This window comes from Lynx canadensis, chromosome D2 (assembly GCF_007474595.2).
Source record: "Lynx canadensis isolate LIC74 chromosome D2, mLynCan4.pri.v2, whole genome shotgun sequence".
In the NCBI taxonomy this organism is placed as follows: Eukaryota; Metazoa; Chordata; class Mammalia; order Carnivora; family Felidae; genus Lynx; species Lynx canadensis.
Window position 1 is genome coordinate 22,400,128 of NC_044313.2, and position 23,375 is coordinate 22,423,502.

The window sequence follows — 23,375 nt, forward strand, 5'->3', positions numbered from 1 at the left end:
TCAACAATACCATGATGAATACCTTAAGAGTTATTTGTGATTAGATTAACTGCTCTTTTGATTGCTATGAAGATGTATCAGTAGCCACATACAGAAGTAACCAAATGTTGGTTGCTTAGAAAAAATACTAACATCTCTGCAGCTGACATTGTTACTTTTAAAAATCTAATATGATCCTTTTGGTCTACTTTTTCACTCTGGAGGAAGATGCCATTAGTGAAATTAAGAAGGAGCTAAGCTTAGCATAGCAATTGCCCAGTTCTCTCAAACCTTCTCTTCCACATGGTATCACATACATACACATCACCGTCAAATATTGCCTTCATGTTGTATTCTGGATACATGTGCTATGGATCCTTGCTGGATCCATGCACAGTCCAGCCCTCTCCAATTGATATTCTAGTTCAGAACATCACTGGTTCCTCCACACCAACTCATTCTGCCTTTTAGACCTGTGCCCTTTCACTGTTTTCTTCTCCTAGATGGGTGTCAGTTGAAAAGGACTGGTGGATTTCATGAAAGTGCTGGTTATCCTGATCTTTTGTTTTGGGGTATGTTACTGTTTGGGAAAAGTTACTGAAAACACATTTCCCATCATGCATGGCTCCATCCTTCACCCTTTTTTCAACAGGAGGAGTGATTTATCTGCCTTGGTAAGTCCAATATTTCGTCCCTAATTTACTGCCTACCCTACATGATCTATGGAGTGAGAAGTGCTGAGGATCGATCTGCATTGCTCATTTGTTGAGCAGACCAGGTTAGACCTGATTGAGTAAATCGAGCATTCTTCTGCATTCTTATTGTGTCACTGGGTGAGGGTTCAGTCCTTTACAATATGGAAAAAAATAGAAAGCCCTGCTTGGTCTTCTTGTCTAAAGCTGAGTTCTTCATTTCAAGCTTACTTTTAATGGTGTATGTCTCTATTCTTCGCTGAATTTTAGAACCCAGAGGAGAGGAGAGATACTCAGAAATACCCAATATGCACAGCAAAGTATGCAGTGTTCGCAGTGAAATGGGAAGTTATGTTTTAGTTATCACAATGAATAACTTAGAATAAATCTTATTTAATGATTGATAGACCAATGTAAAAGATATTTAAGGTTAGAAGATCTCTTCAATGCACCATACACATAAGAAAACTATTACGTCCCCATCTCTCTATCCCAAAGAAACCTATTGAAGCTTGATCATGTCAACATATTTTGTATCATTTTCTTTATAGACTCTGGATTCAGTGAATTTGGGTTCTGATCCTTTCTCACCTTTCTAGTAGATCAGTGACCTAGAACAAGTTACTTAAATTTTGTATACCTCAGTTTGCACATCTGAACAATGGGGAAAATACTGCCAAGCTCATAGTTGTTTTGAGGAATGAATGAACGAATGCTTAAAAATTCACAGAATCAAAAAATTCACAGACTAGTGCATACAAAATAATAAGCAAACCCATTACGATTATTATGACTAGTGTACTTAAAATTATTATATTTTGCTCCTTCTTTAGCTTTCATACTTTCTTCCTCCCTGACTGCCTCCCTCCTTTCTGCCCTCATGGGGTTCTGTCCTTCATGCTTGCTGTAATACATTGACCACATGCATGTCTTTCTCCTTGGAATTTGTTCTCTTCTTGAGGTTTGGGGGAAGTTGACATTCACAGTTCACAGTCAGTAATGTACTGAAAATTAGCTGGACACTTGGAATATTCTAAGCAACCTAAAGTGTTGGGACATTTAAAGGCATTAAAACTAATTGTTCCAACTGGAATTTATCCAGAACAGCCATGGAAAATGCATCGTGAAGATTTTATTGACTATAAGTGGCAAAGACCTTGATTTTATGTGTCCTCTAAATGACAACACCTCCCTTCTCTCAATTGTCTGCCAGAAGTAGAAGAAAGCAAATTGCACTTCTTGACAGAGATTACTTGGACCTAAAATGTCACAAAACCAATTTTTTTCCAGGGGTAGCGGCAACATATAAAGTATGTGAGAGGCTAGGTGACAGAGACTCAAAGTCTGGATTTCCCTCACTTCTTACCTCCAGTCTGCTAATTACTAGCTGTGAAGTTTGAACAAGTGATTTATTGCTTTAGAGTCTCAGTTGCCTCATTAAAAAAAAATGGGAACGAAAACATCGGTAGGACAGGTTTGCTGTGAAGAGTAAAGGGGGTAACATTACTAACGTGCCTTGCGCAGGGCCTAGATCAAGTAGGCAATCAATAAACATTACTTTTACTGGCCTGATTTCAAAACCTTCCTTTGTTTTCAGATTTCACTTCGGCTGGAATCTGGAGAAAGAAGTTACTTCTTTCATATATCAGTATTCAACATAGAATAAGCAAACAATAGCCCCAAATCTGAGCTAAAGTTCAGAAGCCTCCCTTTTCAAGTCTTCACAGATTCTACTGCTCATGAGACACTCTTGTACCCAGTCAATAATTAGGATGCTGAGATATTATATATTTATTTGATGCATTGAAAAAAAATATTTTTAACACCTGCTGTGGACTGAGGACTGTTAAAAGTACTGAGTAAGATAGTCAATGTTCCAGCTCTCAGAGGGCTAACATTCTAAAGATGGAGAGTTAGAATGAATAAACAAACAAGCAAGATAATAACAGAAAGTCAAGAGTGCTATAAACTAAAACAGGAAACTCTAAGAGACAATGTCTGGGTGGGGGATACAATTTTATTGATGAGTTTCTTTGATAAATATTTCAACTCACTATCTCTAAATGATGAGGGAGTCTAGCTGTGAGACAATCTCTGGCAAGAGCCTTCCAGGCACAGAGGAGAGTTAGTTCAAAGGCCCCGGAGGTGAGAATGAGCTTAGAATATTAAAAGACCAGAATGAAGACCAGTGCTGTTGTAGCAAGGTGACCTTATGTGGGAATGGTAGAAAGAGAGGCAAGAGAGATTAGGCAATCCTGAGATGATGAGTCATACTTGGGTTTTGTTCCATAGGCACTGAGAAGAGGCTGAAAAGTTTTAAGTTCTCTCCTCTCCTTGTCTGTTCCTCCCATATCAATCAACAATCAAATATACTTCTGCCCAAATCAAAACCTAACAAAGCAAAACTTGTATATTTTGGTTTATGCAACTGGGTACCCTGATGAGTCATTTAACCATACTTTGGTTTTTCAAAGAACCCAACTCTGATCACTCAATATTCCTTGCTAAGTGAAGCATTATTTATAATAGCCAAGATATAGAAACATCCTAAGGGTCCACTGATAGATGAATGGGTAAATAAGATGTGATACACACACACATACATACACACACACAATGGAGTGTTACTAAGCCATGAAAAAAAGCATGAAGGCTTGCCACTGGTGACAACATGAATGGACGTAGAGAGTGTTACGCTAGGTGTAACAGGTCAGAGAAAGACAAATACTATATGACTTCACTTACATGTGAAATCTAAAAAATGAAACAAAACAAACAAAACAGAAACATATTCATCAATACAGAAAACAGATTTTTAGTTACCAGAGAAGAGAGGGGTTGGAGGGTGGGCAAAACAGGTAAGGGGGATTAAGAGGTGCAAAGTTTCAGTTCCAAAATAAGTAAGTCATGGGCATATAAGGTACAGCATAGGGAATATAGTCAATAATATTATGATAACTTTGTATGGTGAGAGACAGATGGTAATGGACTCATTGTGGGGATCACTTAGTAATGTATAAAAATACAGAATCACTAGAAGACATAAATGAAAGGTGTTTTATATCAATTATACTTTAAAAATAATAATAATAATAATGATAAACCAAAAGATAATAATAATGATAATAATTAATAATGATAAACCAAATAATAATAATAACCAATAATAATAATGATAAACCAAAGATTCTCTGCTAAATGAGAACAGAGAGAAATATGGCTGCTGATGGAGGTTGCTGATCCTGACCAAAGTCCTCCCTACTGTGGCTTTAGTAAGTAAAATTTTGCATTTTAAGGTGTCACCTCAGCAAAGGGTATTCCTGCCTTTCTCTGTGACTTAACTGTTGCCATTACTGCCTAGAGAATGGAGAAAGAAGGAATTTACTGCTTGAAAGACTTCTTAATAAGTCATTGGCCTCAGCAAAGGTGCTTTTCCTTAATTTATAGAGGAAGTGATCAATCACTAGAAAATACATCTTTCTCGTTAAAGTGAGCTGTTGGCCTCCTGCCAGTTCATCCCACTGAACTAGAGGGTCTAGGTCAAGTGCACATGGACAACCACTGCCATAGGTTTTCAGGGGATTGTTATGAATTTTGTCATTGCAATCAGAGCCCCCAAAACCTATAAACGAGCTGGGATTTGTTAAAAAAAAAGTTATATGAGAAGAAATATGAGGTTTACATTTCATGGGGCTAACTGCAAAAGTTGTCTAACCCTTCCTCCAAGTATAAATGACCATATGCCTATGGACAGTGGTGCTCCTTAAGATTTAGAAACCTGAGGCTGATGGTCAAAGTAGGGGATTGTGAGATGTACAGTGCACACGGAGTTATCAGACACCTAAGCCTCTCCTTTTCAGAATATAGGAACAGGGAAGGAAGAACATTGGAGGAAACAGAAAAGCAAGAGGAAGGACAAGAGGACTGAAAGAAAAACACTGGCATTTCAAGGGAGCCAGAAAGACAGAGGAAGTTGAAATGTGGATTGCTCAGCACTCTGGAAAACTGGTCCATACCTACTGTTGCTCTTATTTTCAAACAATGCTCAGAGATCTAAGAGATATCTGTTCCTTCCCCTGTAATTTAGGGGAATGAAAAACCAGATGCCAGGGCAGATCAGCAGACATTCCATGTCACGCTGGCCTGAGTCCCGCTGGTTCCCCTGACCACACAATGGCAGCTTTGGGACTGCTGCTTTCTGACCCACAGGAACTATCTATGGCTCCTCATCCTCCAAAGAAGAGAAAAGGTTAGGCCAACTGAGAGAGGTTTTGCTCCCCTACTTTTACCAAGGTATTCTTATAAGGGCCTTCATAGGCCAAATTATGAAGCAGCCCCCAAGTATTTTTGATTCTTTCACTCAAGGCTCTCATAGGAGAATTCATCCACCGTTCTCCCCATACAAGATACTCTCAGAGACAGCATTTACACCAAGATGTCAGTGAATTTTACTCCCATCTGTGTTTCAACCCTAAATCTAAAAGAATCATTTACAAAGAGTAGAAGTTAGATATTTTCTAGCCTTACAAGCAATTTGTAATCAGTGGAGTCCATTGAAATCACCCTTGATATGATCTCTAAGATCCTAAATTATTTGACTTCTTCCCAGGTCTCTGACTTCAATTCAACCACTACCTGTGATGCTCCTCTCCCTTCACAAACTGTCATTTCATCACCCACAGGGCCTTTGTACATGTTCTTCTTTCATCTGGAACTCTCTTAGGCTCTTTGCATAGTTAAGTCCAGCTTAGCCTTCATATCTCAGCTCGAATGTCACTCCTTCATGGAATCTTCCCTGCCTCCCCAGACTCAGTCAGGCCTCCCAGCTATTAGTGCTTTTAGCAGCATGTACCACACCCTTACTACTCTCATACTGTTGTTTTTTTCTTATTGTTATCATTTCATCAATGACCATCTTTTCCCCTGCACAATAATGACATGAATCTGGAAGTTTACATGCTTTTTGCATGTTGTTTTCCCAATACTAAATGAAAATCTAGGAGGGAAAAATTCTAGACTGAAAGGGAAGCTATGCTAAAGGCCCTAAGGTAAAAAACAGCTTAACATGTTCCAACCAACAGAGGAGAGCCAATATGGATGACCAGTGAGCAAGAGGGAGGAATAGCAGAAGATGAGAGCAAAGAAGAAAACAGGGACAGAAATTGTAGGAACCTCAAGGTCTAGTTCCCAATTTACTGTAAGAAGATAAATCATTAGAAAGGAATATTGTGTGGATTTTTGTTTTAGTTTTTAGTTTGAAAAAGTGGTATAGATTCCCTGTATACCTTTCAAGCAGAAAACACCTTTATAAGTACATTATCAAAATGAGTAAATTGACAATGATACAGTACCACTAACTACAGACTGGATTTTATCAATTTTTATATGCACTGTGTGTGTGCATGTGCATGTATGTGCATTATTATGAAATCATATCACATGTATAGATTAATATAACTAGCACCACAATCAGGATATAGAATGATTCCATCACCATGAAGAAACTACCTCATGTTACCCTATAATGGCACAACTACTGATTTAGTATTTATCACTATAATTTTGTCATTTCTAGAGTGTCAGGTGAACGGAGTCACATACTATGTAACTTTTGCAGTTGGCTTTTGTCCCTCATGATAATGTCCTTCTTTGTGGTCATCTTGCACAGATGAAAAGGACACCTTACCCAGAATTTGGTTTGGATGCTACATATTCACCAAGAGGGTATGAAAATGTTTATTCCTAATATAATAAGAATTTGTGGAAGAATCAGAATATGTTCGCAAGCAGGTCCAAAATTGTCTTCCAAGAGCAAGGAGGGGAAACTACCTTTGTTGTTTATTGTGGTCAGGAAGTGGGACTGTGGTAAGGATTCCCAAATGTAGTCCAGGGCTCATGTGGTTTGAACTTTCCACCGACACCAGAGGAAAGAGAACCCAAGCCTTCTTATCAGCTTGCCCATATATAGGACAAAAGGGGAAAAGGAAGTGTGGGCTTGAAAGAGGCAGAAGTCAAACGTCAAAAATTGTGTCAGATGTTTAAATATGAACTTGAGGTCCATCTAAATACCGTATGTATCAATGGTTTATTTTTATTGCTGGGTAGTTTATATTGCATGGTTGTATCATAATGTGTTTATTCATCCACCCATGAAAGGATTTGTGAGTTGTTTCTAGCTTCTAGCTATTACAAATACAGCTCCTATGAACATTTGTATATAGGTATTTATATGGGTATAACTTTTCATTTGTCTATAATAAGTACCGAGGAGTGTGATTGCTCAGTCCTGTGGTAAGCATGTCTAACTACATAAGAAGCTGCCAAAATATATTCCAAAGTGGCTATGCCATTTTACATTCACCAACAGTATATGAGAAATTGCGTTAGAGAGGTTAAGTATGATAACGACATCAACTCGCTTACACTTTTAAAATGATCACTTTAGCTGCCAAGTGAAAAATAGATAAGGAAGAGTTAAGGGCAAGAGTAAGATCAGAAAGACTACTTAGGAGACCATTGTAAAACTCCAGAGAGATAATTATTTTACTTACAGAATTATAGTAGTAGAAGTAGAGGGGACTAGATAAAGTTAACACAATTAGTTTTAAAAAAAAAAAGTTCAGTGAATTTGGTAATTTGTCTGTGGTGGTAGTTGAGGGGAAAAGAGAAATTAAAGAATCAAGATTTTATCTTGGGCAATCAAATAGGAAATGATTGCTTTGCTTATTAACACAAATACAATGGGAGAAGGGCAGTTTCTGGAAGGAATAATTTATTATATTTTGATCATCTTAAATTTGTAGTGCCCATTACCTAAGTGGAAATGCTAAGGAGTCAGGTGAAATTGTTAGGAAAGGTCAGAACTGGAGACAAGATTTGTAGTAATCGACAAGGTTTGACCAGACTTGAGTTTGTCCTTTTGAGTACAATGGAGGAGGTGTGGGGGGGCGGGGTGGATTGAATAATCCATAGTGTTTGTAGGATAAAATAAAATGAATCATAGAAGCTAGCAGGGTAAAAGTGGTGAGAAGGACATGAAACAGTAAGGATAAAAAAATAACATCAAACGATTGAAGATTGCAGTAGGTTGTATAATTAGTAAAATGGAAATAGCAGGTAAATGATCTGGAAGGACAGACAACTTAGAAGGTCACTCAGGAGTCAGAAAACTTCTCTGCAGAACCACCCGTCCCATGTATTTCCAATCTTAAACCTTGACTATGGTGGTGGTGTTGACATGATATCGGATGCTTTTATGGTTCATGTCACATGTCAATTTGGCTAGGCCATGGTACCAAGATATATTATTCTAGATGTTTCTGTGAAGGAAATTTTTAAATAAGATTAAAACTTAAATAAGTTTATTTTTAGTAAAGCAGATTACCCTCCATAATTTGAGAGGGATTAATTCAATCTGTTGAGGTCTTAAAAGGAAAAACAACACCACCGCCAACAACAAAACTGACCACCTCCGAGCAAGCAAGAAATATGCTAGCCAACTGTGTTTGGACTCAAATTACAACTCTTATCTGGGTCTCAGCCTACTTTGCAGATTTGAGACTTGCCAGCCTCCTTAATCACATGAGCCAATTCCTTAAAAGAAGTCTCTTTTGTAGATATATCATTTCTCTCTCTCTCTCTCTCTCTCTCTCTCTCTCTCTCTCTCTCTCTCTCTCATCTATATATCTATCTCCTGTCAGTTTTGGTTTGTTTCTCTGGAAAACAAAAAGTGATGAATACAATGCCCCTCCCTCTCTTTTAGGTACCATTTAATCCACATTTTTGAAGTTAAGTCTGAAACTTCAAAACAACTTGATATTCCTGTGGGCTCTACACACATTTGCAAATAAGGAGGACTTGAGAAGACTTCAAAGATGTTTATGAAAATCTTCACAGAATACTTTCTATTTACTGAGGCCTTGCTTTGTTCCTGAACTCTATGTTCCAGACTCTTGGTTCTACCATACATTTGGCTTCCTGTGTCCAACTTTGGATTTGTGGTCCAGTTAACCCCTTAGATCTCAACCCCTGGCCAAAAGGGCAGATCCGCTGGTTGTGGAGGGGTGGGGGTGGAGAGTGGCTGCCCCCATTCACAGGAACGCTTCTCTTCTTCCCCATCTCCACCCTGTCTTCTCCCAACAGTTGGGAAAAGTTTCTATTATGACTACTCTGGCTATTGTACATATTTTATTTCATTTGAATATTTTGATGAACAACAGTAATATTCTGAAATCTTTTGATGAAACAATGAAACACCACTCAATCATTTAAAAAGAAGTTAATCCTTCAGTTTGTAATGACATGGATAAAACCGGAATGCATTACATGAAGTAAAATAAGCCAGACACCGAATAACAGATATTGGGTGTTCTCTTCAGAACATGGAATCTAAGAAATGTCAAACACATAAAAGCAGACTATAGAATGGTATTGCCAGAGACTGGAGGGTGGGTGAAAATGGGGAGGTGTTGGTAATAGGGAACAAACTTTCAGTGATAAAATGCACATGTCTTAAACATTTAATGTCCACCAGGGTAACACCAAGCACATATTGTATACTTGGAATTTGCTAAGAGGGTACATCTCATGTCTTCTCACCACAAAAGAAAAAAGTTGGTGCATAATGTAAGTTGATGGATATGTTAATTCCTTTTATTTTGGTAATTATTTCATAATATATACATTTATCACAACATTGCATACACCTTGAATATGCAAATTTTCATCTGTTTATCTCAGTGAAGATGGAAAAAATTTAAAAGACTCAAGCACAGTTACACATAAAATATAGTGCTTGTTGATGAAAATGACCAATATATTTTTTTTCTGTTCCCATGCCTTTATGTTAACGTTTCTTTAGATATTTGCTTTTGATAGTCTGAAGCTGGGTTTTTAGTCGAATTCTGGAGAATAACTCATGGGAACAATATTCTCTGAGTTAACGATTGTTTGTGAAAATTTATCTTCCATCTCTATACTTGGAAATCTATTTGGCTGGATGTAACATCCTTGGATTCTGTGTTCCTTCTTTGGAAATATTGAAAGTGTCATTACACTTTCTTCTAAAAGTGTGGCTATAGACAATAGTGATGATAAACGGATTCTCTTTCACTTATGTGTATTGTGGTAGTTCTGTCAGGGTGCCCAGAGTTGGTTGGTCTTTCTTTCTTCCTTTTTTTTTTTTTTTTAAGTTGCGAAATGTTACTAAATATGTCTTAGGTTTGGATATTCTAGATCAATTTTTCTTACGGATTTAATGGGTGTTTTAAGATGTAATTTTAAGTCTTTTTGTTTGTTTTTGTTTTTTATTTTCAGAAAAATTACTTAGAATTACAGTTTTTTTTTAATTCACTATTTCTCTACTTTGTTATTCTTCCTGGGAGACACATTTTATGTCATTCTGTATCTTCTTACATATGTTTAAATTTACCGCTTCCTCTCAAATCATTTGTTTTTTTTTTTAATTCAGTCTTCTGTTCACTCATAATTTTAATTTCTGAACTAATTATTTTTACATCTTATTTGCAAATCTTTATTAAGATCTAATACATATTTACAAAACTATTTCTAATTATGATTTATGTTGGATTTCATATCTTGTGCCGTTTTCTTTGTGTAGTTATCTTCCTTAAATATGTTACAATTCTCATCTCTTTTGTGGTCATGTTTTCTGGCATGCTTCCTTGATGTGGGAATATCATTCTTCTCCTTACGCTCTTTTTCTTATAAGGCCATATAAAATTCTATGTAAATCTTTTTGTTATTTGTAATGTAAGAAAATAGGGTTTTTCCCCTCACTTCATGGCTCTTGAGTAACCTCTCCTGTTGTTTTGGTGTGATGGGCAAAATATGTTTTCTTTTTGATGGCTCCTACCCCTGTTCCTCTCCTCCACTTTGACATGGACTTTCTTTTGTGTCTATGGCATGTCTCTTCAGGGCAAGGGTTTTCCTGAAAGAGAGCTTCTCTTGACTGATTTAAGAGTTCATGTGATTCAAACTACTCAGTCCCTTTAGAGCTCATATCAATCCCCTGCATTCACTTCCTTTTGAGTTGGCAAAGCCACTCCAGTTTGAGCAGCTGTTTTCAAGTTGACTGTCTGAATTTCCCAGTGAGCACATGTTTATCCACTTTTGTGTTTGGGGGAGTCAAGTCCACTAGATGCCTAGTTATTTCCCTTTTCCCTTTGCTTTACCCTGCCAATTTTATAGTAATATAATTACTATGACCGATGGCAGTTTATCCTCACATTCTATGTAGTTCATGTTGAAAAAAACATTTAACTGGTGTTAAGGCACACATTTTCCAATTTGACTATGTTGTTTGTTTGTGTCTTTGATGCTATATAGATACTGTCTATTTCATGGGGCATTGGAAAGTGTTTTAAATTATGCTTTCATTTCTATTTCCAAGAATTGCCTTAGTTTATCTTATTTATTTCACAATCCCTGAAGCTATTTAACATTATCATTCTCATTTTATGGCAAAAGAGATAAAGCTTTAGATATTAAACAAATTTTCCAAGGTCGAGTCTCTGGTAAGAGAAAGAAGTGAGATAGGAATTTGTCATTATTTTGCAGAGTACCCACCACCAAACACCCTCATAGGCTACTTCTAAGTGTAATCAAAGCTGACAATAGAAGGCAAAGTCAGAAGTGAACACGTGAAGAATAGGGAGAAATGTGTTGCACTTGAAGAGAATGGAATTGTCACAACCCTAGGTGCTTAATTTTTGGAAAATTGAAAGGTCAGTGTGGTCGTAGCCTTGTGGGCTATCAGAAAACCTTGAACTGATAGATAAGGTGTGAACAGGGGCATATGATTCAGAACATCGTAGAACAGAGTCAAAACTTTGGATTTTATGGGAGCCCATAGAGTATGTTAACATGTGTGCAAAATAGCATGTATATTCGGAGGGACAAATAAGGCATTAAGTATCTTAGACTCTGAATCATTCACAGACTACAAGTCCAAAAACATGGAGGATGGGACATGTATAGAGCATTCTTGGATTGGTGGGGTGTTAACTAAACTCGTACTCGATGTGGAGAGAAGTCACAGATGAACTGCAGAGTTGGAGTAGGTGAAGCCAGTCCTTGCTCAGGAGATCATAGGAACTATGGCTTCCCCATCATAGTAATCACTGCTGTCAGTTGCCAAGGAGACTACAAAGCCATGTTGCATAATCAGAAACTGAAGAGAAAGACTTGTTTAGTTTGAGATAGAAAAACAGATTTTTTTTAAAAAGCCACATTATCTTAATGACATTATATTATTCAGAACCCTGCAGCAGAAGGTCCATGATATGTACATGTGAAAATGTGGCAAAATGATTTCACTTCCTTGCTTCGTGTATCTGCTACCTTGTCTTACTCCCCCCCTGAGACTTTGTGAGTTGGTTTTGTGATGTCTCTTAGTATACTATCACGTTCTGCACTCTGTCCATTCTTATTCAACAAAGCAAATGCATCCGGGAAAACAGCGGAAAGGAAAATGCCGGTGACTCAGGTATTATTTTTAAATGCATTCAAATGACTAAGAATGTTGAAATGCTTGTAACTCTGTTCATATAAGGCTTCGTATCCAGCATTACTAAAATATAAATGAAAATAACATATAAATTAAAGCCACAGTTTCACATTTCATCATCCCTTTAGTGTTAATAAGTCTTATGTTTCTATTTAGACCTTGGCTTCTTCTATGTTTGGGATAAGTGGGAAGTGTTTGTCTAAAAGCCACTGAATAATGTGATGTAGATCAGGGACATTCTCACCTTCAAGGAGGTAGTGAGTCAGCAATATTTTTAAGGACGTATTTAAAAAAAATTCTTACATTGTTATGAATTATGAGTCATTCACCACCTCCAATGAGTTGAGTGATTGATTGTGTCTTATGCATCTTTATATGCCCAACTCTCTGGATACAGAACTGTAAGAGAGTTCAGAAAGAAAAAAACACACACAAACATAACTGGACATCTACTCCATGCCAAGAATTGTTTTTGATGTTGGAGATTACAGAGATGATGATGAAGCTATACTTGCTGTTAGTGAGCGTACAAATTTGTATGCTCACATTTAAGCATTATAAACAGCTTTAGATGAAACAAATAACAAAGTTATAAATAGATTTCTCTTGTATTATTCTCATTTACCTAAAAGCTCTGTGAGAGGATTGACTGGGTCCTAACCAACTCTACATCTCTCCAAGTGCCTGCAACTTAATACATTTTTGTTAAAATGAACTTTGTGTTCAGAAGACAGAGCAAAACTTCCTGAAAAACTTTACCAATGTTATAAAGACACAGCAAAAATGCAAAACAATAATTCAGAAATGATAAAAAATGTTTATTTACCTCAATTCCATGGTTGAAGGCAATATAAGAAATATAATTCCTATTTCCTTTTTCTTAATGGAGCTTGTAACTTTATGGACAAGTAGCACAAACAAACACTGAAAACATTCTAGAACATTTAGAAGGAAACATACAAATACATGGGAATACAAAATGCATGTGGTAAAAATGGTAAGGAGTGCAGGCTACTCTTTCCCGAGGTATTTTTCAGTAGTTTAGCTCATTCTTTGGGAAGCAAGCACCTCTGCATTGTGGCTAATCGAGGGAAAGGATGTGGCTGAAGTTAGGCGACAGGCAATGAAATCCAAAAAGCAACAGGTGCTTGCTTTGAATTTGTTATTAAATAAGCCACAATATCTGGCTTACTGGAGCATTTTGAAACGAGTCTACTCCTGTCATTAATACTCATAACATCTCACTGGTCATCAGAAAGCCATTCCTCTCTTCATCCCTTCACTTAAAATTGATAGTTTTTGCCTTCAGATTTCCCTCTTGGAGTACTTAGTGGTTTTAAACACAGTTAGCTATTCTCTATGAAATGCATTTTTTGTTAATCTAAAAAAAAAGAAAAAAGTCTATTTTAGTTCAGGACAACTGCTAGCAGAGACAAGTCAAGCCATTTAGATAGCTCTGCTCTATTTTCCATTTCAAATGTCTTCAGTGCCCCAACAATAGCAGATTGTCAGTTTTCTTTTCCGTGGATTTTAGCATTTCTCCATCAAGTAATTTTGCTGCTAACTCCCACCACATGTTAGGGTCTAATGGCTTTACTTTATTTCCTGCTAGTTCCAAAATAATCCCATTTTCCCAGAATTCTATCTTCAGTGCCTCTAACCATCATTCATGTCCAATGGACAAAACAATAATCAAACTTCTGACACCCTGGGACACTGGCAATAGTCATCTACAGTAGCTTTCTGTTGCTATAAAACTTCCCACCTGACCTCAGGGAAAATCTGGGTAGAAAGAGGAAAGCAGAAGGACATCCTCACTGAATTTTCAGACTCTAGCCATTAGAGGAAAAATTATATATAGGAGGAGCACAAGGTTGAATTTAGGTTTATGGGGCCTGAACTAAAAAACATTGTGAACTCTTTTAAGAAAAAAATATCGGGGCACCTGAATGGGTCAGTTAGTTAAGCATCTGACTTCAGCTCAATCAATAATAGCCAAAGTATGGAAAGAGCCCAAATGTCCATCAATGGATGAATGGATAAAGAAGATGTGGTGTGTGTGTGTGTGTGTGTGTGTGTGTGTGTGTGTGTATATGTGTGTGTATATATATGTGTGATATATATATATATATATATATATATCTACAATGGAGTATTACTTGGCAATCAAAAAGAATAAAATCTTGCCATTTGCAACTATGTGGATGGAACTGGAGGGTATTATGCTAAGTGAAATTAGAGAAAGACAAAAATCATATGTCTTCACTCCTATGAGGACTTTGAGACAAAACAGATGAACATAAGGGAAGGGAAACAAAAATCATATAAAAACAGGGAGGGGGACAAAACATAAGAGACTCATAAATATGGAGAACAAACTAAAGGTTACTGGAGGGGTTGTGGGAGGGGGGATGGGCTAAACAGGTAAGGGGCACTGAGGAATCTACTCCTGAAATCATTGTTGCACTATATGCTAACTAATTTGGATGTAAATTTCTTAAAAAATCAAAAATAAAATTAAAAAATTAAAAAAATACAAACTAAGAACCTAGGGACCTTTGTCTTAATGTGAATTCAGGAAAGTCGTCAGTCTTGGGTCTCTTACAGGTGCAAATCCTAGGATGCAGACTCTAAGGGATGGCAATATGTTATTCACTAGAAATTTTCTTAGGGGTAAGATGTCTGGCTAGAAAGTAAGACCCCAAATGCAAGCTCAAGTACACAACAATAGTCACGGCGGTATTTTGTTATAGCAAAATATAAAACATGTAGCTACTGACAGAGGCAGTAGAAAAGAATATATAAAAGAAGAAAAAGTGAAGAAGCATGCCAGAATATTCCAGTGTTTCCCCTGATGGTGAAGGGGTCAAAAGATATCTTTAGGAGAATACAATTTCCAATAGGTGGCTTTTATTTAGAGTGTCTTGCTGAAAATGTACAATATAAAATATCCCTGCTGCTCCCAGCCCATCCTTATATCCTCATGAGGTCTTCAGAATAGGTTTTTTTGCTCACTAGTACAGTAGAGGGGAACTAGAGAAAGTTCCTCATTTTGCATCAACAAAATGAGTCAACATCGGCAGACACAAGGCAAGCATAGCTGCATCTGATACTTTACAACCAGAGTAAATGCGGGAGTTAGGATAGAAATGAAGCACAACACGTGGGGCAGGGAGGGTCCTTTTGTGTGTTAGTTTAATACGGGAACGTTTTCGTTTGACCCCTCATCGTCTTCATTTTACAGCTGGAGAAACAAGGCAAAAACCTAAGCATGTATGTGCTCTGTATAGAACTAGATTCTGTTCATCCCAGAGCACCAAGTCCTTTGACTCCAAATCCAGCTATCTATGTGTGGACCAAACTACTCTTACTTTGACTGGCTTAGTTAATCCCTTTTCTTTCCTCTTGGAGATGAAAGGGATGTCTTTAACCTGCACTAAGATCTGAGCACTGACATCTGCTGGGTATCTGTAAACTGAGCCAGCAGGAGCCCCAGAGCAGCACTCTCTCAAAGTCTGCACATTAAATCAGCGGAGCCTTGGTGCGAGGACATGAGAGCACCTTGTTGCCTGTTCTTTATACTCGAATCCTCTGTGATCCCCACGGCCGACTTTTAAGTTGGGGAATCTACTTGGAAACATTAAGCATTGATAAGACCCTTCTTAATAATGCTGTATGTTTCAAATTTAATGATTACATAAGAAGGGGGATAAAAAGGTCACATTGCCTTTGTTTTGCATTTTGTGGGCCAGATCTCATTATTTTAAAGGTCTCTGTAGTTTCTGATAGCTTCTGTGAACACAATAAAATGCTGAGATTTTGTCTCCTCTGTTTTGTCTCCTTCTTGGCAACTTGTAGGGAATGCTCCCCAGCTGTTCTCTAGCCCACTGTATTATCTTTTATTCAGGCCTAAGAAAGACCTGTCGGGCAAGGTGTGGGTTCTGACTGAGCAGTGTGGCCTAGCACAAGAAATCCAGCTGTGTCTGTTAATTTCTGGGTGTGTGTCTGGGAAACCCACATCGAACTTGGGATGGGCACAGGGCTGGGAGGAAATCAGTGGATTAAGAACCAATGGACCTCACCTGAAATGCTTTGATCAATTGCAATTTTGAGATGCTCATTTTCTATCTGTGTATAAGAAACTTGGGGTGCCTGGGTGGCTTAGTTAAGTGTCCAACTTTAGCTCAAGTCATGATCTCACAGTTCGTGGGTCTGTGCCCTGCATCAGGCTCTGTGCTGACAGTTCAGAGCCTGGAGCCTGCTTCAGATTCTGTGTCTCCCTCTCTCTCTACCCTCCCCCACTCATGATTTCTCTCTCTCTCTCTCTCTCTCTCTCTCTCTCAAAATAATAAATAAATATTTTTTAAATTAAAAATTGAAGTCTGAGATTACTCTAAATGTGTACCGTTGAGTTCCAGAATACATGGAATATCAAAAAGCCACATTCACGATTCTTTTCTGACATATCTCACTCTGTCTCTAGAATCCAGAGTTAATTAGGGACACATTTTATCAGGCTTCTATTAGGTCATGCCCTTAATACTTCTGAGAATCCTTTTGTTCTGCTGAAAGAATTGAGTTAGATCACCTTAATCCTTCCAGAAATTCTTAACAAAGAATGGGACAACCACATATTAGACTTCCTTTGCCCTTAGATTGCATTTTAATGGTAGTGTCCAGTTTGGGACTTTGTCGTAAAGCTTTGTTCAAATAGCCAAAACTTTGAAATAATTAAATAATTATTTTTTAGGTTTTTTTTTTTTTTTAATCTTGCAAATCTCGGAATGGGTGGGCTGTCTGTATTTCTTCTCAATTACGTTTACAAATCTTTTTGTGTGTGTGTGTGCTCATTTGTTTTGTAACAATACCTTCTCAGACTTACCTACGAACCACCAGCTCACAATAGCAATGTTGTGACTCAAAACCACCCAGCTGAAGGCTCACTTATTAATATGTCTTCTGTATTCCAAGTTGGCACAGGTGATTGATTTACCAAATGTTTTGCCACTACATTATGTGGGTTATCACTTTGCCGACAGCCTCTACATGTTTGTTCGCTGATCATTCCCAGCATTAAAGACAGTATTTTTTTACTTTGGTTATGGTAACACACCGCTTTCAATGTCAATGTCTTCATCAGTCAGCAATTGTCTAGTAATATTGCAACTGTCAACATCATGCAACAACTAGCACTTATTTTATGGGTCTGTACAGTGGATGCAGTTTGGCTTACCTAGACTAGCTCAGTACTAGGCTGCATGTGTATGTCTCCTCTTCATATATATATTCTGAGGTCCATGCTGAAGGAACAGAAGCTACTCCCAGCATGCTCTTCTAATGGCAGATCGCTGGAGCATAAAAGGACAACCTTCTGAGCACAGTTAAAGCTTCTGCTTCCATTATATCAATTTAAATCCCATCAGCCGAAGCACATCACCTACCAAAGCCCAAAGTCTCTGCCCACTGTGAAGCTATCACAAGTGTGGGAATGTTATTATTCTTCTACGGGGAAATAATGAATTAGGGCCAATGATTTAATCTACCACAGTGTCTAACACATGAAAACCAGAAAACTTTCATGGACATTGAACAGTTATTTTTGGTCAAAAGAGTGAAAGAACAGCCCTTTGTACCATGTTATTGAATGTGGGGGTAAGGGTAAAGCCAGTGAAGAAGGAAGCCAAATGAGCACATAAAGCAGAAATGTGAGAGGCACAGAGGGTTCCCTTGATTCCTGACATCTTCCCCTTTCTTGCTCCCATATTCCTTCCTGAGCCTCAGAAGCTTTCTTCTGCTTCTTTGGGACTCTTACCTTATTCTTAAAATATATTTCAATTTTGGGGCGCCTGGGTGGCTCATTTGGTTAAGTGTCTGGATTCAGCTCAGGTCATGATCTCACAGTTTGTGGGTTCAAGACCCAGGTCAGGCTCTTTGCTGACAGCTCAAAGCCTGGAGCCTGCTTTGGATTCTGTGTCTGTCTCTCTCTCTGCTCCTCCCCTATTCATGCTTTCTCTCTCTCATTCTCTCTCTCTCTCTCTCTCTCTCTCTCAAAAATAAATATTAAAAAAATTTTTTTAAATATATTTCAATTTTATTCTTAAACTAGATCAAGTGGTTTTCTTATAATTTGAAACTAGACATTACCAGTGAATACAGAAGGATGTTAATGAGGGCAAAATTCTATATTAGGTCCCAACTGTGTTCAACATCCCAGCCCTGATGAGTAGGAAACTAGACTAGATGTCTCTCAGGTCACTCCTAGCTTAACAATGTCGGGGGACCTTCCTTCGAGGGATCCAGCTGTCAGGGGGAATCAATGCCTTCGTCACACTAGCACGTGTTACTAATATCAGTGAAAAACACCCCAAACTAGGTGAATAACTGAGCATACTTTAATGCTACACAAACAACTCAGTGTGTATATACTTTCCTGGAAGAGCCTAACAATCATCTAAACATCTACTGTCTATCTTCTTTCACGGTCCAGAATAAGCACATTAACTCCAGATTGTCTTCTTTAATAGAAGTATGAAAAGAAAACGGTAAGCCAAAGAAGGAACAGGGAGCAACATGAGTTTGCTTTTAGATGGTAATATTGGCAGATACCAATGACCTGGGTGTACAACATTGCTTCAGGGTAAAATAGTTTTTTGTTTCTTGTTTTTGTTTTATTTTGTTTATTTTTTTCAGGGCACAGGACTATTTATCCAATCAACTTAGTCTACTCTTCACTTCCTCAGAAAACTGGATAGCAAGTTGGAGAATCACTCCAGATTTTTTCATATACCCTAGGAAAAAAAACCTCCTCTGCTCTTTCCTTACACAGTTGAACTCTGGAGTTCCCCAATGTGCATCCAAGTACTAAACCCAGAAACTTGCTAAAGAATATGGGGTGGCACCTGTCTCCAGTCCTCCTGCATTGGCAATGTTATTTACTTAAAGGAGATTGGTGTTGGAATACAATACACATGATTTGTTAGTAATCGGACATTAAGCAAATTACTTAACCTCTTTAAGGTTCATGTGTAAGATGGAGATGATATCACCTATCTATATAGCTGTTGTGTTATAAGCAGGTGATACACACAAATTGATTGGCACAGTGCCTGGCAAATAGCAAGTTTTATTTTTATCTCCCTGTATTTTCTCTTATCTTGCCTTATCGCAGTAGTGTTATAAATGGACAGCTATGGATAATATACCTTTTTTTAAGGAGAAAATAAAGGCATTACCTCTTGACTTTTTAATATCTATTGATCTTGACTTCAGTCTTTAACCAAGTATTCAGTGGACTAAAGCAGTTCTGTCCCTCTCCACGGCTTTCTGGCTTTTGTGCTATCTCTCCATAGTATATTACAACCAGAAAGAGCGTTGGAGTTATTGTGCAGATGAAGAAGCAGACAACTGAAAAGATGAGGCGGCTTGCTCGAGGTCATTCAGCGAGGTAGTAACAAGGCTGAAATTACATTCTATTCTAGTCTACCTTTCACTTTCCCATCCAAACTAATAAAAGAAAATAAAGGAATGTACACATTTCTCTGGTTAGTTTCCTGCTAATTTCTTAGGTAAAACCACAACAAGAATTTAAACAAAAATTTAAAAAATAAGGATAATAAATACAAAATGGAAAAAGGTGTGTTTTTCTGACTTTTTCTTAGCTCCAGATAATGTACTTATATATCAAGTCTAGAGCTTCACGAGCAGGGGACATACATGCTAATAACGGTGGGTAGATTTCAGAAATCAGTGTAAACTAGTTTATTGAGTCCAAATATCTCTAAAAACCAATAGTCATCCAGTACAAGATCCAACAAGAGAATAGAAGGGCCTTCCCAGAACCCCCACCAAGTTTTGGATCTGGGAGCACTCAGCAGGGAGTCAACAGTATGATCCAGAAGCAAGCTTAATTAAAGCACACAGCAGTGTACCAAGTTGGACCACCTGCATCGCAGAGACCTGGAATTTGTTCAAAACAGACAGAATAAAAGAGAAAAAAGAAGAGAAAAAGAAGATTCCAAAGCTGTACTTAGCTCCAAGAGAGATATGTCCTGGTTGCTATAATGCCACATGAGAAGGTGCCTGGATGACGTCAGGCCTGAACATGCGCATCCGTGCAGTTGGGAGTTCAGCTTTAGGACCAAAACACATAAAGAGAGTTGGCAGGATGTGCCTGGTGAATGCTGGCACACAGTAGGTGGAATAATGCATGTGGCATACATGCAGAGAATGACCATTTTCCAAGCAGAAGCATCTGTAGGCATCTCGTTTTTGCCAGGCACAGAGGGAGCAAAGAGAATGGCTCAAGGTGTTACATTTGAAGAAAATGGCCACCAGAAGCATCAAAACCTCAGTGCCCCAGGAACAAAACAGGCAATGCAAGCAGTATAGTCTTAAGTGAAAAGAGACCATGAGGGTAGGGGGGATGAAGGACGACACTTAGGAAGTGAGACTGGGCTCAGTTCACCTTGGCCCTGCAGATCCAGGCTGAGCTCTGTTCTCCCTTTCTGGTCATCCTTCATTGGGTCTGTGGGCCCTGACCTTGAACGCTCAATTTAGGTGTGGTATCAGTTTGCTGGGGTATCACTCTTTGCTAAACATTCAATTCTGATTTAGAAGTTTTCTAAATATCATGCCCATAAGGCCTTACTTCTGAGATTGCCTCGTGATGTTTTCAATAATCGGTACCAATTTATGTGGAATTCTCTTTCCCAATCCATACTTAGCACACTGATAGTTTTTATGCTTCTTCTTACATAATTTCCAAACTTCTGTGTCATCCTAGCAAAGGCCATCTCACACTGTTTATTGGCTCTTTTTCCTAAAGATATCCCTGCCCTTTCTCCCCAGCAATAACTCTGGAATGGGTTTCTCCTCCCAACATAACTAGCATCACTCTCTTTTTTTCTTGTCACTGACACCTGCTAATGCTGGATTTTAAATTTACCCATTTTCTTTATTCATATCATTGAATGGCTCAGCTTCTGAATGATTGAGAAATTGTTCCTACCTGTAATAGGGAACTTCCTCGCTATTCTAAGTCAGTCCTTACCTCTACATGAATTTCAATATCACAGTTAACTATACACCATTAGTGTTCCACTAACTGCAGACGTTCTGAGAGCCTCTTAATTTTTCTCATGATATAGGCAGTTGTTATCCTTAATTAGCATCATAACCATTTTTAGGTAAATATTTAACAACCAACCCTCCATAGAAGACAGCCTTGATTTCTAGTGTTTGCTGATTTTCCTGGTGTAAATATTCCCACCATGTCAGACTTCAAGCTATAGATTTGACATGACTGAACACAGAATTGGGAAGAGAAGTTCACAATCAGTGCTTACAAGCCAATATTAGCTGCCTCCAGCACACCACTAAGTATTATTTAACATGGCACTTTATGCTCTAACAAAATAAAGATGTCATCATTTTTCCATAGATTTACAATTTGAATCAGAAAAAATTTACACAAACACATAAACATGTATATACACATGTGCAAACCATCAAGTGGAAAAATTTCAGAATCCACAATGGAAAGATAACTATTAGTGAGGATATTTCAACTGTATGGTGAAGTAAGATCTGTGTTATCATGTTGTATATAACACTAGGAATCTCTCACAAGATAAATTGCACATGCTTAGAGATTGCTTTGGTGACTTAAAAAGGCAGCAAACAAGTTTTCACATGGAAAATGTTTTGTGTGCTCAATTCAGTTATTTAGAACAGCTACCCAAAGGTCTCTGAAGTTGGACAGTTACTCCAGTTACTGTCTGGTCATTCTCATTTAGGGTTGTAATATAGAAAGTTATGTATCCAACAAAAAGCTACATAATGTATACTGTGTACCAGGCACTGTACTAAGGACCTGTGCTACAATAGAGTGATATAGACAAGATCTTCCTGTCCTCAGGCAGTTTACTGTCCAGTGGGGGAAGAAAAGGAGAAAAGACACCTGTGCATATTTACCTATACATCTGTGTGATTTTACCTGCTATAGAAGGTATGTGCAGGGCATTGTGAGAGATCATGACTGGTAAATTGACTTAGTATGGGAATAGGGGTACAGAGAAATTTTTCTCCAAAGGTGTGACAATTAACTAATAATATGAAAAGTGACTGGAATTTGATGAGGTAGAGGGGAAGGTGTTAGAGGGTACAGTAAAAGCCAAGGGAACTGTAGCATGTTGAGACATCTGAGGTGTGGAGGGGTGTGACTCATTTTAAAAAGTTGTTCAGTATGGACAGGATGCAGGGAAGACGGCCACAGATGAAGCTAGAGAGATGAACAACGGCCAGATTGGGCTGGGTCTAATGGATGGTGTTCAGGATTTTAAATTTTATTTCAAGAACTAGGATCGTCATTGGGTTGGGAAGTAGAGGGGAGGTTAACAAGAGAGTGATATGATTAAGGTGTCCTGAGGGCCTGAAAACCATGGCATTATGTGTATGTAACATAGAACAGGTCTTGATTCCATTTAAAACATTTCTGCTTTGGGATGACATAAAGAAATACTTCTTTGAAGATCTTTCCTATTTCTATATATCATTTTTACAAAACAACCCTAAGAATGTCATCAGATCTTTTATCTTTGTGGTACCCATCCGGAAGGACTACCCTGACAGTTGGGTGGGGGGAAATCTGGTGCTTTTTGCCCCTGGAGACTAGAGACTTCTTGACTACTACCTGTCAGCTTCTTGTTGCTATTTGCAGGAATTGTGTACTTGGAGATCTGAGTTCCAAGACTGATGGACAGGACAATGTCTTCTGGGATGGAGAAGGGGCGTTGTGGTTGTCCTTGGGAAAAGCAACAGATAGGTTACAATATTACAATTTGGAAGAGAGTTAATCTCTTCACTAGGATTTCCCAGCCCCACTAGCACACATGTTCACACTATTGTTGTGCAGCTGTTGTGAATGGCTAAATATCAGTTTAAAGTTAACAACCTGAGACTTCACCAAGTCCACAGAAACACCCAAAGTCAACACCTTGAGGCTCTTTTCACACAGAGTGAGGGGAATCAGATGGGCGGTTTGCTATTGATTCCCGGCTGCTGCTTCCTCCTCAGATCCATTCTGAGGGGGCATGTTTTAATCGTGTCTCTCCTCAACTCATCTTTTCTTTTTTGTGTTCTGGTACAGCTGGCCTCCTCCCTGCCCCTCCAACTCCATC